Source organism: Alligator sinensis, unplaced genomic scaffold, assembly GCF_000455745.1.
Source record: "Alligator sinensis unplaced genomic scaffold, ASM45574v1 scaffold703_1, whole genome shotgun sequence".
Classification (NCBI taxonomy): Eukaryota; Metazoa; Chordata; order Crocodylia; family Alligatoridae; genus Alligator; species Alligator sinensis.
Window position 1 is genome coordinate 1171139 of NW_005842461.1, and position 16320 is coordinate 1187458.

The following is a 16320-nucleotide window of genomic DNA, read 5'->3' on the forward strand; positions in this document are numbered from 1 at the left end:
ACAAGGCTAAACATTGTATCTAGGTTTCCTCATTCTCAGCTACCTAACCTGACTTGCCCAAGGACTCTGAGTTCGACCTGACCCTTTGGCTCCCTAACCCAACTCTGGTTTGATCTTCTCCATATCTGACTTAGCTGTCTTCCTCACTGTGCTTTCCCTGACCCTCTGGCTCTCTGACTCAGTTCCTCAAATGGATCTTCTGGCTTCTGGCTTCCTGGCTTTCCTACACTTGGACTCTGCACATTCCCCACTGACCTTGGTTGCTTCTTCTGACCTTGGATGACCCCCAGACCTTCCCACCTGTGACCCAGCATTACACTATTTAAGCTTGAGCCCTGCGGCTCTACGCTGCATCCACATTTTTTTTTCCATTCTGTTTCTCATCTTCCCTCTGTATAAGATGACTACTTCACACATTGTGGTCTGACTTCATTCATTCCTCCAAATGATGTCATTCAGCCACAATACTGTATACTCCTAATTAGACCTTTCTTGGAAGGATGGAAGTAATCTGTGCATACTTAACTGACTACAGAAGTTTGTAAAAATAATAGCACCAAACTAAGAAATCAGTGACACCCTAAAGCAGAGATGGCTGCTTACTATGTCACAGTACTTCCTCCCACTAAATATGTATGATCTAACATTCATCTATCTATATATCTAATATCAGTTCCATTACCATTGTATCTGAGTGCCTATTTTTCCCTAGATGTTTGGACACACCTCAAACATTTCAAATTTGAGGGATGTTTAATTAATTACACTTCTGAACTTTTCAAGGTTTGCTCATCATTATGTACTAGGGAGACCCATGCAAACTAAGTCTGTGGCAGCTGATATCAAAATCCTTATGCACATGAGCCCAGTCTGATTGGGTTGCACTTGCGTACATTAGCTTTATTTGGATATTTGCTGCACAGGGAGCACTACATGTGTGAGACAGATTCTAGCACAAATAAATATCTTTCAGTTACAGAGCTTTGTATCACACTGTTTCTGCCCCTTAGACTAACCTTATGCCATGCCTCAAGGCTCCTTACTGACTCCTCATTAAAGCACTACCTTTGATGGCTCTGCACCAGACTTTAGACAAGGAATTGTACAGGAACATTTGGATGAGGGTGATTCTGCCTCAAGCAGAGGGTTGAACTAGATGAACTCTGGAGGTCCCTTCCAGCTCTACTTTTCTATGATTCTGTGATTCTACCACACAACTCTACTGTCACCATTAACTCTTTCTGTTACCAGGCACATCATTTTTTCAGGATTTATTCATCCAAGCACAAAGTAGTTCCCCTCTTTTACTCTAGGTTTTGAGGAAAAGAATAATTGAAGACTTTGAATAAGTGGAAAATGGGGGAATACTGTAGATCTAATCTATCTGATGCTTAGTAAAGCCTAAGCTTCTGTACTACATGGAAAATTATTAAACAATTGGATGGATATGGGAATTAATATGGAATTGTACTGTGGGTAAAACCTGGTGAACAAGAAGACAATAATGAGGGGAAATATGGACGTGGAGAGAAGTTACTAAGTCCTTATGGATCAATCTTATACTGATCTTACTTTATATATTCATTAATGATCTGGGCATAAAATATAATGCATGCTAATGAAATGCATTGGTAGATGTCACTAATACAGAGGAGGATCAGAATATCAAACAGAAAGAACTACATGATCTTAGAAATGGAAGTATAGAATGAGATGAAATCCAAGAATACAAAATTTAAATTCATGCATAACAAACATTTTTGCTGTAAACTGGGGAGATTATGTATGAGGTACACTACTAGTCAGTCATAGAATGACAACAGTTTACCAATGGGAAGCAGCTTTCAAAGGGGAAGTAGAGAAGCCATAAGGTGAAGCAGAGAAGAAAAAGAGAAAAACTAATAGCATCATGCAAGACCCTGGTAAAACATCATATAGAACAAGTTCAAAGGGCTATTATTATCATCAGGGGAATAAGGAGATTATATTCATTTGAGAGAAAAGTAAAAAATCTTGACTTGTTTAACCCAGCAAAATGGTAGCTGAGAGGGGACATGATTGTTTTTTCTAGATACATCAAGGAATGACTAAAGTGCAGCTTGAGACTAACTCTTAACCACCTATTGTGTAGATCAGTGGTTTTCAACCGTTTTTCATTTGTGGACACAGAAAAAAAAATTGGAATGAGGGTGCAGACCTCTTTGAATTGTAAATGTAGGTATTCACATACCTTTGATGAATCATAGTCATCTTTCACAGACCCCTTAGACATAGCCTGTGGGTGCCCAAGGGTCCACGGACCACTAGCTGAAAACCACTGGTGTACATAATATGGTATTACCCCCAGTGGGGCATGTATATAAATGCCCCACTGTATGAATAAGGAGATGTCTCTGTCCTTCCAGAGGGCAATCCTACTTCTATATTATGGGCATTTAGGCACCCAAAGCAAGCAATGGAGTTAGTCTCAAACTGCTGTTTGTTTGTCCACTAGGCAAAATTGGATTCTACCCAAACTGAACAAGGATAAACTTAAGCTGCAAAACAGGAGTAGACTTCCATGGCACAATGTGTGCTCTGTAGACACACCGAACCTAGTTTTCAACAGACCTGCTTATTCCTAAACACTATATAACTTTGTTAGCATGCTGCTCTTCTCAGGTCAGTATATCAAGCTTCTCACTTGGACTAATTAGTGCAGGTGAAGCATCACACTAATACAGCTCTACTTTTTCTAGTACCCAAGCTACCTTGGTCAGCAGTGGCTTGGATATAGCCTTCCACTGGAAGAAGTAGTGAGGGGCCAGAAACCTATCTGGTTTCAAAATGCAGTTAGATCAAGAAAGAAATTTACAACGTCATTGCTGCAAAAGCAGGGGATTGGTTTTAATGGCTCAGAGGCTTCCTTCCAGTCCTGTTTGCTATGTTCTTATAAGAAACTGAACTGAATCTCCAGCATGAGAGGTTCAAATAATGATAGTCATAATTAATACTGCCATTCTTACGGTACTCTTTTCACTGAGGATCACAAAGCACGTTGAACACACTTGCAAATTAAGCATTGCAAGCAACACTTAAGTGAGGCAGATAATTTTCCTTAGAAATATTATCATTAATATTTGTGATGATGACAATGATGATACAGCCAAGGAAATTGAGGTTTAGAGTGTTTCGGTTTTTCAAGTCCATGGGGAAAATCTGTGGAAGAGTTAGGAATAGAACCCAGAGTGCCCCTGGCTGTTAATAAGCATCCTATAATCATAAATATGACACTTTAAATTATGTTTCATTTTTATTCAACACTATATACACTGTGTGCAATTGCAGTTTTCAGAGCTATGCTATTTAGAGTAAAATAACACTCAGAAAGTTAAGAAAAAGAATTTAATGCATGTGTATGCACTGCATTTAGAAAGAATGCAAGTTCACATAATGAGAGAGAATGGCCTATGAAACAGTATATGTGTGTCCTCAAAATCAGAATGTTAAGATATTTCCTAGACATTGAATAACATAGGCATTAAATATCATATTCATGTATTTAAAAACAAGAACCATACATCCTGGAAAATGTGTTCTGGATAAGCTGGAATGTTACCAGTTCCATATTTGTTAATTCCTACTTCAACTTCCCTTTGGACATGTGCCAGGTCTAGGGTGGGCTATGAAGCAGTTATGTCTTTGCTGTGCTCCCTGTCCTGATACAATTTCCTTCAAAATCTGCAGAACCACAACCACATAGTGTTTGCATTGAGTAGCATCCCAGGGCTCAGGAGAGAGAAAAGCATGCCATATTGTCTCAGTTCTTTCTTTGCTGAGAGCTTAATGTCCTTTTCAACCTTTCCCCCCCTCCTTTGCCCCCCTCCCTCTATATATTGGATGGACACCTGGGGCCCTTTTGTTTGAACCAGCCATTGATCTGCTCACAGTACAGCATGGAAAGAATCAGGTATATTTATTTTGAAGAAAAGGAAATGAACGAAGTACAAGACAGCATTTTTTCAGAGTTAAGAGGCTACCATAAAAAAGAGGGAAAAAAATTGTTCTCCCTTGTCATAGCAGGCCTGACACTTGACAATGTGTCCAAACTTCAGTAAAACAGCTTAAGATGAAATGAGATTCCCTAATATATGAACAGTAGGACAATGGAACAAGCTGCCTCCATAAGTAGTGCAATCTCCTTCATGGAGACTTTAAAGAAGAGGCTGGATAGATGTCCATCAGACAGGTAAGAAATAGCAAATCCTGAATCTGTGTAGGGACAGGACTCCTCCTTTGCCCCACCCCCCCTCACTCCCCCCCTCCACAGGACTCCTCTTCACAGGACTACATGGCCCTTGAGATCCCTTTCAACCTTAAGATTGTATAGGCACCTATACACAAGCAGCGAGGTGGCTCTGACGCTCTATAATTACAGCGCATCAGAACAAACTCAATTGAGTCTGCTACAGCATGATAATTACCATACTCCAGCAGACTCCAACATCTCATGTATCAGTGTCCCCACACTTAAAATGGTGGCAAGAGCACTTTAACTAAAGCATGTTCAATGAGCTTTAGTTAAAGCACTCCTGCCACCATTTTTAAGCACAGGGATGCTGATACATGAGATGCTTTGGGCACTTTAATGAAAGTGGCTCTCGGAGCCACTCTAATAAAGTGTCCCCCCTCCCCTACCCCCAGAGTATATGTATAAGTGCCGTGTGATTCTGAGATTCTTTCAATAATGAAGAGAGGCAGTTAGCCATGCTAACCATGTCAGCCAAAGCGTATGGCAGGATGGCACCTTAGAGCCCTGCCTTCAATAGCAAGAAGTGTAGAAATAAAAAGGAAGAGATAATCTCACAGCCTCTCCCACAGAATTCTGCCTTGCCCTTCCTTATGCATGGTTTGCTCTGCACCTCCTCCTCCCCACCCCCACTACACTCCTAAAGCTATCATAAAGCTAGTGTTGTCTACTCCTTCCAAATCTTACAAGAAATCTGACAAAATGTAAAGAGAGAGAGGAGCAACTGCAGCAGAGCGCGGAGAGATGAGTGAAGAAAGTAAATATTTGTTTCTCTAAATAATTACAAATCTAAATATGCATGTATTTAGTTAGCAAAACAATTATTTTTGTATATATCTTGTATATTGTATATAGTTGTTTGTCTTCTTCATCCCAACCTTCATATGATGTCACTTCCCTAGAATGTAACATTTCTATTTCTAAAAGTCCATGTTTTCATGAGGTTTCGAACAATAGGGCCCTGATCCTTGTACTACAAAACAAATAATAAATAAATCTTGGTAATTTACATACATAGAAAAGACCAAATTCTCCCTATAAAAATATATGCTCTGTTTAAGTCAGAGGAAGTTGCACGTGTGACTCTGACCACAGAAACTGGACCAGTGCCCACTTGTAACAAAGCCATGCATGTGAGGACAGAATGGAGCCCGTTGTCTCTTGGCTTTTTCATTTTTCACAATGACGTGTGAGGAGCACCGCTCAGCGCTCAGCGCTCCTCACACGTCATTTCCTCAGGAAGAAGGGGCAGTGACTTTCCTCCCATTGTGTGTCCCACAGAATCTTTTTTGAGGCCCTGTGCCTCTACGTTGCCTCAAAGTCTGTTGTGGTTCCTCTCGGCTCCCTCACAATATGGCTCAGTTGGATTTAGTCTGGTTGCTGCTGCTCCGTAGACCTCCCTTTAAAGTCCAAATGAACTACAGAATTTAATGTAACTCCAGATTGTGTTAAATCTCCATCGGCTTTTCTGCAGAGCTTTAGTGGGATGATAAACTTCCTTCACAAGGTCTTTGTCTCCTGCTTCAATCTTCGTCCCTCTCCAGTTCCACAGAAGCAGGTCTACAGGACATAGGACAGAAGGGCAATGATGTTAGAGTTTACTCCTGAACATTTCCATATGAGTAAGGAATAGGAGTTTGGGGCTGCAGTTGTTTGCTGTTGTTCCTGAATATATTTCCATGAGTAATATCTTTCATGAGACCTCACCACAGCTCAAAGTGCTCTACTTTTCATTCAGCAGACAAGGTTCTTTGGGTGAATCTGATATATTTTATTAGACTAATTTAAATAGTTGGAAAACAATTTTAGCTCGGAGTTGGTCCAATTAAACCCTAAACAGGAGCTGATTTGGGAATGCCATCAGTGACTGGCTAGCTAAGACCATGAAATCAAGAGCCAGTGCCATTGCCTTTGCTCTCTTTATTCTTTGTGTCCTTGCTAACCATGTAATATTAGGAGTTATGTCAGAAAGGCTGATCCAAGAGGCTAAAAATAAATGCCCAGTATTTGTGACTGGCCTTTGGTATCTTTGTTCTCTCCGATTCTCCAAACCCAAATGCTAAAAGGCAAGATGTATCCATTCTGGTTATACATCCTCTCTGGGAGGGAAGCAAGCATTCAAGAATGGGAGAGAACCTAAAAGAACAGTCTAATGCCTGGTGACAGTCTGGGTGCATTGATGCTGCTCTACCACCATTTAATAACATTGTGCAGAGAATGAAACATCAAATGAGCCGTTGTTTACTTATTATTTTCAACTTCAATGTTCATCTGATACACAGTAAAGAGCTTGAATGTAACCACAGCAGTGGCTAGGAGGTGCACTTCACTATGAGCTTGTGGGAGGTCTCGTGCCTAAAGACACTGAGGGATTTTGATTTGAAATGCTCCACTTTTTTTTTTTTTTTAAGAGTTATGGGATTTAATTAAATTGGTGGTCTGCTGGTTTTTTTCAGTCAGAAGTTACACAGTATACTCTCTTTCTGTCTCTCCCACCCCCACCCCGCTTTCCTTGCAGAAGGTTTTGCTAGGCATGTACATCCATTTCAGAATTTAATCATAGGCAACTTAAATCTTTCCAATATTACCCACATTAGTAATTGCAAAATAATAAACATGACAAAATTCAGATTAATAGGACATCCAGTGTAACTCCTATTGAGGGGAGAGCCCTCTGGAATTCTAACCATAATAGGTCTGTGTTTATTTCTCAACCAACAGCATAATGTGACTGATTTACAAGAGTTTAACTCAAGTGTTAATCTGACAGTGACGAAGAGCTTCTCACTGGCAGAATCACTTACACTATCATATTAGTTGCCTCCTCTATTAAAGCAGTGTGGTCGATAATTGCAATGCTTTTATGTCTAGTGGTTCTGACAAGGCTCTCTTTAGGTCACATATGGGCGGTCTAGCCTGCTGCACAGCTGAACAGTGGCAAATAATTTAAACTGAGAAAGTATTGTTCTCCTCGTATTGTGGAGCAAGGGCAGTTCAAGGAAAGGAAGGCTCTGCAATGGCTACCTGCTGATGTGTAGTAAAATAAGATGGACATGATACTGGGTTGGGAGTACAATTAAATCTATTTTGCACCAATGTGTTGGTGGACAGATGAGTTTCCACATGGCAGAGCTTTATGATCTTTAAGGTAGACTGAACTAATAGATTGGTGTGGAGCGCACTGAAGTTACTAAGGATGAGAAAGCAAGCAGCAGTACATTTGAACTACAGGTTTCTCATATGCTCCACGTCATGCTGAGTTTTTATAGCTCCTGGCTTTCAAAAAGCCTGTTTCAAAGAGGTTTGCGCTAGACTGGGCATGCAGTTTTGCTCTGCAGATATTGTCGCTACCGATTTAGTGGAATGCAATTAGGAAGCCTAAATTAAGTGGTAATGGAGAACCAGCTCTTGAAACTGGGGTTTCCACGGCAACCACTGCTTACAATACAGCCTTCAGTTAGTTTTCCCACTTTATCTGCAAAATGCACAATTGAGCTTTAAAACAGCTTTGTGCTGAAAAGCGCACTGTAAACAACTGTTTGCAATGAGAGTTTTACACTGTCTTTAAATACAACAAGCTATAAAATAAAATTTACTTGTCCACACTAATAAAAAATCTGTGCAGTACAAAATACTAAAGGGTCCAGAAATTTATTAGTCATTTACAAATTTTATATATAATGCTGAGAAAGTCAAGGTCTTCCAATTCTGGAACTTGTCTCTTAAGTCTTGTAATTCTCCCCTAATTTTAACTCACAAAACTCTACATATCTCATAAACCCCAGGAGTGACATACATTTGGCATTTCAGTGTAAATAATGTATTTATCACAACAGTAGTACTGTGCAAATATATAATGCTTTTAGCCCTGATATAAACTAAAGTGTACATTTTCCCCAGGTTTCTTTCATATATACTCACTTTAACAGATTTCTTTTAATTTTTCCCTCTGTGATGTATTATTGCATCCTTCACAGATTTTTTTTCATATTTTTATAACAGAGTAGTGGTATTCCCTTTCTGGATTACTAGACTTTTTTGATGGTTTCTAGGCTATAGTTTAACTTTTGCATCTGTTCATATATAACCTTTTGTGCCTCACCATATTCAACTTAATGCAAAGTGAACAGGATAATTTTGGAATAGTAACTTTTATTGCCCATTTTTGTATAAAACAGCCCCTTCAAACTGAATCTTGAACCTGAATAACATATTTGTATTACATTGTTTTTTCCTTCTTTGTGCATCTACTAGTTTAATATTATAACTATTAGAAAGTGATGGATTGCCAGCATTTATGTATTTTGGCATTCATTTTCCCTCACTGTGCTCCTTTAAGTATCTTTCTTAGTCAAAGGAAAATCACAGAGAAAGAATTTCTTTGACCATCTAAGGAAAATATGTCAAACTAGTCAATTTTTTGGCCTACTGGCTTTATGGTATTCTTTTAAAATAGTATTCTGGAAAAAAGGTAAAACAGCTTAAAGATCATACAGCTAGTCAAAACACACACAATTTTTTGTCTCAGATAAAATGCAGCAATCAAAGCAGCTTGCACTGTTTCAAGGTTGATGTACTTTGTGTGTGTTATAGTAACCATGGTGGGTCAATGCAGAGGGGGGAGTGATGGTGCCTTTCACTAATGAGTCTGTTGGTCAGAGGACTATATCTTGGCATCAGCAGTCATGTATGAATCTAGATTTGATATAGTCTCTGTAGACTTTGAATGTGCCAGGCAGGGAAGCTTGCCCTTCACAGTAAGGGTTTACCTTCAGCAATGGTGGTCACATTACAGGAATTCTGATCTGTTCAAAACCGTCTGTTCAGTGCTGACCTAAAGCAGAATTAAGAGGGGATAGCTTATTGGAAAGTTCACTTCTCTTCTACTATGCGCTGTTGCTAATGGGAGCTTCTACTGAGATGGTTAGGTAATAAAACATACAGCTGCAGAGAATATGCAAGGTGAACAAATCAAAGTAGTAAGTAATAAAAATGATGTGTGCGCCAATATTTAATATTACTTGTGAAAATTGTTGAAGAAACACATCTTTGCCATATATCAGAGATTGCTCTAAAGCTAAATCAATGAATTAATAGGGCTATTTGTAATGATATTTTTCTCATAAGACTTTATTATTAGGAATCAGAGTTTGAAATTATAATTTCTTTAATGATTTTTCATGACACAAATTATCCTGCCTCAGCACAACCGTCTAGGAGGCAAGAGGAGAGGTTGACTTGGTTGCCTTCTTCATTCTTACACAAAATCTGCTCATTTGGCCTGCTCCCAAATTGAAAAGAAACAAATTCCTGGAAGAAACACAGAATGCCAGCGCGTACAAGACTTTCACAGGGCATCCTGTTTCAACACGGACTGTCTGTATTTTGTCGAAGTACTAAAGGACACATTGAAATTATTTTGTTCTGGCAACAGTGTATATTGTGATGTGTATGCATTCAATTGCACTTGACAAATCTTTGGGGCAAACAGAACAGTCTAATGTAAGGAAATATCTTAGCATATTCCAAAATGACATTTTTAGACCAAACATGTGTTCAATTGATTTGCCTTCTCCAGAGATCACATTTGAATGCAGGCCAGTGATAAGTATGGAAGCAGCCTCACTCCGAAAGGCATACAGGGTCAGCAGTACTTCCGATGGTATTTCCTGTGCTGCAGAGTTCTATACCTAACTGTACAAATAGCTCCACATGGCATTCTGATTGTGTGCCAGAGAATTTTATGATCACATGCCAAGTATAGTTGTCAGGTTCCACTCCACTGCTGTGTGTGTATATGTGTGTGTATGTGCGTGTGGCTAGAGCTAACTTCAGACTGAGTAATTACCATAATCCAAACAGGGCCTTTACCATCTTATTTGCATTCAACCAGCAGTGCTGTTTTTATCAGCACCACTACTGAATTGTTGCAAAGTTTTAATTATCTTGATAACTTTTTTTTTTTCAGTTCATTCTTTTTTTTCCCCCCTCAGTCTGTTGCTTGGATTTCAACAATCATCCGCGTATGCCAGCAGCTGCAATTCTAGAATGAAAAGTTTTCTTGTTTTTTCTCCCCCGCCCCGAATAATTTATAGTATCCTGGATTCTGAGTCAGATTTTTCAGTTTAATTAATTAATGCCTCATGTTTTCCTCAATAAGCACAGCTTCACACTCATGATATTTTACATCCTAATCCTGCAAAAGTTTGCTTACAGAAGTAGCTTTACACTAGGGAGTAGGTTCGTTGAACTCAGTGGGACTACTCCTATCCATTAAGCTGCACCATTTCATGAATGTTCACAAGAGCAGAGCTTTAGTTGTCATGTTTCCTGTATTTCCATAATGTTTTGATTTAGGATTAGTAAATATGTGGAATGGCACTTACATTTGCTCGCTCTCGGACACTATGCATTTTCCGAATTAGAATGCTAAGTTAAGCACATCCAACATTGAAAGAAATATAGTCTCATAGTAATAAACACTGGCGCACTGTACCAGGAAGGTTATGGACTCAGTACCACTTGGAATTTTATGAGATTAGACATCTTTCTGAAAGACATAACTTTACTCAGCTTCTGGGGAAAAAATGACGGCCTCTGTATACAGGAGGTCAGTTTTGATGATTCTGCTGGTCCCTTCCAGCCTAACAGTTTATTAATCTAAGAAATATAATATTTGGCAATATTTAAAATCAATTTAAACTTCAAAAATAACCATCTATTTCCAGAAACTCTTTCTTGAGGAATATTGTAGCGGAATTATTTTGGGAAATTAATATTGCTTTATGAGAAGGGATTCCTCCATGCTGGTTTTGTTTTAAATGTTTAAAAATCACAAAGGGTAATGCGCACTGAAATACTTTCTGTTATGAAATTTAATAAGTGGGAAAAGTAGCCTATAAATGGAATTGGTCCATGTTCTGCCTACATGCAAAAAAGTGGTATCTGGTCCTTTTCTTTTTCAGGTGAAGTAAACATCTTAAAAAGAAGCACAATAAGTATGTTTCTAGGCATAGTGTATTATAATTGTAGCTTTTACCTCTTCCATGAGGTTCATGCATCAAATTATATCTAATTGCTACCAAGCAGTGTACTAGCTGTCTTATGAAAAGTAAACAAATACAATTTAAAAGTCATGAGACACTCGTTTTGCTATAGTTTTGCCTTTATAGACACCTTATGCTTGTTTGCTTTTTGAAAAGAAAAAATTAAAGATAAGAATCATTAGGGATTTCTCTTTAAATCCAGCAATCTATGCATACTACCAAGAATCAATGCCCTGTAAGCTGTCTGGTGTTCTGCAATAAATTCTAGCTTTTATAGACTTTTCCTGGACCAGGTAGCTGCTAATGCCATAGAAATTGATTATTTGTGGTGTTCTTATCACTGCTTAAAATATCTAATTGCTTTTTCTCCACAGATTTGGATTTGGCTTGCTTGATGCTGGACGATTAATGAAGGAAGCCCTAACTGGACAAATGTTGGTCTCCCGAGACAATGTGTTGTTGATAACAGGTCTGATCTGAATGAGTTGAGTCAAATTTGATTTTAATAGAATTTAAAGGCACACAGAAGACACACTAGCTTTTTTTTTTTACTTAAGTCTGCTGTGCATGAAAAGTTTATTTCTGCAAAGTATTAAACTTCTCAAGAAGGTGGTTCTGGGGTGAAACTGCAACTGTGTGTGCTTGGCTGCTTTTTTAACCAGCTGTGTCTAGAACTGATTTTATTCATTATTATTACTTGCATGGTTTTATTGCTGTCCTTATAGAGGAATTACTAGATTTTAAAAAATCACAAAAAAACAAGAAGGTTTAAGGTAAAGGAATAAACACTTCCCTTCAGAGACCTTTGAGGTGGCAGCAACTGACTTGAGAACAGGTTGCTACTGCCAGCATCTTTCAGATTCAAGAAGGACTCTCTCTCTCAGGTGAGCTAATCCTTAAATAAAAAAACCTAAATGCAGCTACTACTACTTTACAGACTATTTTGTACTCCCTGAAAGTCTGTTAACTGCACATTAGGCCATTGAATGCCATATTTCTTCTTTAGAGGATCACTCAGTTCCCAGCAAGTGTGCCATTAATTCATGAGAAGGCAAATACTAACGGTTCTCCATTGCATAGATAATCATGAAAAGTAGTCACTGTAATATTGAATCCTTTCTCTGAGCACATCGCTCTGCTCAACCTCAACTGCATAGCCATAGCAAATCCTAAACAGGGAAGAGTTTTCCTTTTCTGCTGAACTCTTCTAGATTTATGAAATGGCCTCGTTCCTCATCAGGATGCAACAGAGCCTTTCCAAGATTTTCACAAAAAAATGAACTGGAGAGCTCTCTGAATAGCCACAAGCCAGATGCTTAGGGCACTCACCTGTGACATGAGAGGCCAAGGCTCACATCCTTGGTCTGCCATTTTCCTGTAGCTCAGGTGAGTGCCTAACTAATCAGGTATGCAGGAGTGAGTCTCTCACTGTTGGTGCTGTTCCACTTCATATAAATTATTTAATATTCATTGTAGTGAAGACTTGCACATGGGTTTCTTACATTCCAGGGCTACAGAGGCAGTTTTTCTCTGTCCCAACACAAATTTAACTATTAGCACAAAGTGGGACAGCTCCAACAGGAGAGGGATGAAAGGCTGGAGGTTAGGGGCTGCAGTGCCTAACTTTTAGACACCTGGATCCCTGTATTAAGCATTTAAACTAACCCTCCATGGGGCATAGAGAGAATTAGATGCACAGCATGGGATCCTTCACAGCTAGGGGGTTAACAAAGCTGGCCAATAAACAGTGATCTCAGAGAGGTGTTTTTGGTATCCCAAGCCTCTCTTTGCCATAGGCACCTCAGCCTGCTCAGGACCAACAGCCCAGAATCCACTCTTGAGAGTAGGATCTAACAACTTATCTTTCAAAAGAGTAAGCTCTCTTTTCTTTTATGACATTGTTGCCATTATGATGCCAACAACTGTAAGCTTGTGTAATGGCCTACAAATTAAAGCAGGTGACTCTTGGCTCAGTTCCTGCCTCAGCCTGGACAGCATCAAACCTGTATCTCACACCACCCTTACCCACAAAGTCATAGTCTGTTCTGGGTGAATGTGTTCTCTGTTCCCTCTATTGAAGTTGTGACACTGTACAGAAAATAATTCAAATTTCATTACACCAGATCAAAAATGGAGCATAAGGAAAAATCTTTGCTCTGTATCCTAATATTTAGGTCCCTCAAGTGGAAAAGTTGTGTTGTGTAATAGTCATGCACCCCCTGCTCTGTCACTCTCTAGCCCAGTGAATCTTGCATACCTTTCAAACATGACTGGAGAAGGGGCACAATTAAGCTGGTAAAGAGCAGGTCTTGTGGGGTAGCTGCTTTCCATACAGCTGTCCCTCCAGCAGTTCTGCAGGGATTCTCTATCTAAGCTACATCCTTGTGGGATGGAGAACCTTCTTTGAATCAATGTAACCAAATGAAAAGCATACCAAAGGAATCCATTTCTCATTATAGTACTTACTCTAGGCACTACTCAAGGTGTGATTAATTAGGTGTGATTAATTAAACTACAAGTCATGACCTCCTTTTTTTTTCTTGTCACATACATATAAACAAGTGGACACTCCGTGAAATTAAATGGCACAGGGTAGTAAATTTACATGCAATAAAAGAAAATACTTTGTGCCTGCCTACAGTCAACCTGTGGAATGTGTTGCTACAGGTGATCATCTAGGCCAGCGAGTCTCAACCAGGGTGCTGTGAGGTGCCACACAATATTAGCACTGCTAGGTGTGCAAATACTTACACGTCATTCATAAAACAAACCCAGAGACTTCACATAGGCATCTATCGTGTCAAAAACATTCTGACCTATTATAGTCTCTGTGAATTCTTCACAACAGGACTTGCTCTATCATTTTTCTCTAGTCAAAAAATGAGTGAAAGCTAAGAGCTGACATTTTCCAAGGTCTGCTTTGAGTCTAATGAGGGGTGCCTTGAGCCTAAAAAATTGACACAGACAAACAGGTTTGCTGGGATGCAAAGAACACTTCCTAATTTCATTACCAAAACCAATGGCATAGTTGTATGTTCTTTGAATGCACAGGACACATGAACTTTAATGGGAGTTTTGGTTGTGCTAGGAGTACAAGTTAGGACCTGGTTTGTTGCTGTGAAGCCAAGCAGTCATTAGACTAAGCCAGGAAGGGTCCTCCATCTCACTGTGCTATTGGCTGAGTGTATTTTGACTCTGATCTGGCTTCACCTTGTTTGTTCATTTGTTTTGTTCCCTCTCGGGTGTCCTGTATTGGTCACTGCTTTTGGCTGGAAAGGCAATTCTTCTCTTTCTGTGACCTCAATATCTAAATTGGTTAATAATAGTTCTCCAGGAAAGGCTGAAAATAGATTTGAGATTCAGATGTACCTCTCTGATGAACCATGGTTACCAAAGTGAAAACTGCTCATTCCTACAAGCACGAATAAATGCCATCACAAATAAATACAAGCTTTGCAGCCTTTCTTGCTAGCAATTCACTCATTTTATGGTGTCATAGTTAGGCTGGAAAGCCACCCTGGTCTATTCTCATAATTGACATATCATTAATTGCTAGGGTCCTTGTTCAGTCCTGGTAGTAGCAAGGTACTCTCTTATTTATTCAGCCTAGTATATAACTTATAGCAAGATCCTGTGTAATCCAGTAAAGTACTCAGAATTATTATGTTTACATATTTTAATCACTGTAAAGTAAGGAGTCCACTCATAATCTAATTGTTTTTGTTTACTGTGTTTCTCATTTTACAGAAGAGTTCATAGGAAGGTGCCTGTGTTACTGTGTTCTCAATTCACATGAAAAGATTCTATAACATTCTTTTTTCTCAATTATGAAAATACTTTCCTGATCTCATTAAGCTTAGATAAAAAGATTAAGTGGTGTTTTTGCTTTTTATTTGTGACAATACAAATTAGACACACCTATGATGAACTAATTACTATGTTTATATTTTTTGTACAGAACAAGCTTGTTAACTGTGAACATGAAGAGATGAAGTAAGCAAAAACAAAGAGAAGTGTGGAGCCTTGCTGCTATTATTGTCTATGATATGCACGCACACTCTGTGCTGCTATACTCTCTCTCTTCCATCCCACATTTTCAGATTTTTGGATGAATGGGTAAGTAAAAGCATAGTTTGGCTAGACATGTTTTTGTACTATAAAAGCAAAAGTAATTTTTAGGTGAAGAAATTTAACAATTGTAGTACAAGAATACTACAAATAGAGCTTAATTTTATAGAGCTTTTAAAAAAACTTGACAATTACATACAAATATTATTGTAGTAAGGACCAGAAGTTGATATCCTTGTTCTCATTGAATATTACTTATTCTTCATAGAGTCACATTGAAGTTATTTGTGTATATAACCATTCAGTGATGAGAGTCGAATGTTCATAATCTGACTTTAGTTACTCTGGATTTGAGAGTTTAAATATTCATACTAACTTCTGTTTCTTTCAGTGTTGTGCACCAAAGTTGTATACAAAAAGTTTTTATGAGCTATCATTTTATTAATTCTGGATGCAGTAGATATTACCACCTTTGTTTCTGCTGACTTCAAATTGCTTGAAGTTTTAATTATTGTGATTATAACAATATTGCATAACTGACATTTCACACAAAGAAATTACATCAACTGTGAACCACTTAGAATAACAGCAGACATAACTGATTTGTGTCAATATGGCTATAGCATATTTGAGAGGACAGAACTGGAGAAAAAAAGGAGCATAAACTGTTACCTCCATTCTCTCTGCACAGCACAGTTCCTTCTCCCATTTACATGCCAAGATGCAAACTGAGGTCCCAACCTTGCAAATCTGGACTGAGCAAGTCTCCTTCTACCCTCCTGGGCAACTTGTAAGATTGGTACCTTAGAGAACATGGGGAGCAGGTCAAGAATATGAATAAACATAGTGAATATTAATGGACTTCAACCAAGAATCAGCAAAATATTCTGACTTAACTAACTTGTCTTTCCTCAGTCT

The 16320-nt window shown here is 38.7% G+C and overlaps 1 long non-coding RNA gene across 2 annotated transcripts in view; it reads right to left on the minus strand.

Moving 5' to 3' along the window:
• Window positions 1-4591: 4591 nt before the first annotated feature.
• The window catches only part of LOC102376049, a 68745-nt gene continuing 57016 nt past the window's right edge, over window positions 4592-16320 (minus strand). For both annotated transcript variants that reach the window (XR_003095726.1, XR_003095725.1), the window contains 3 exons: window positions 16075-16205; window positions 9058-9122; window positions 4592-5848 (listed from right to left, as the gene is read on the minus strand). This is a non-coding gene — a long non-coding RNA (uncharacterized LOC102376049). The remainder of the gene's footprint in view (window positions 5849-9057; window positions 9123-16074; window positions 16206-16320) is intronic.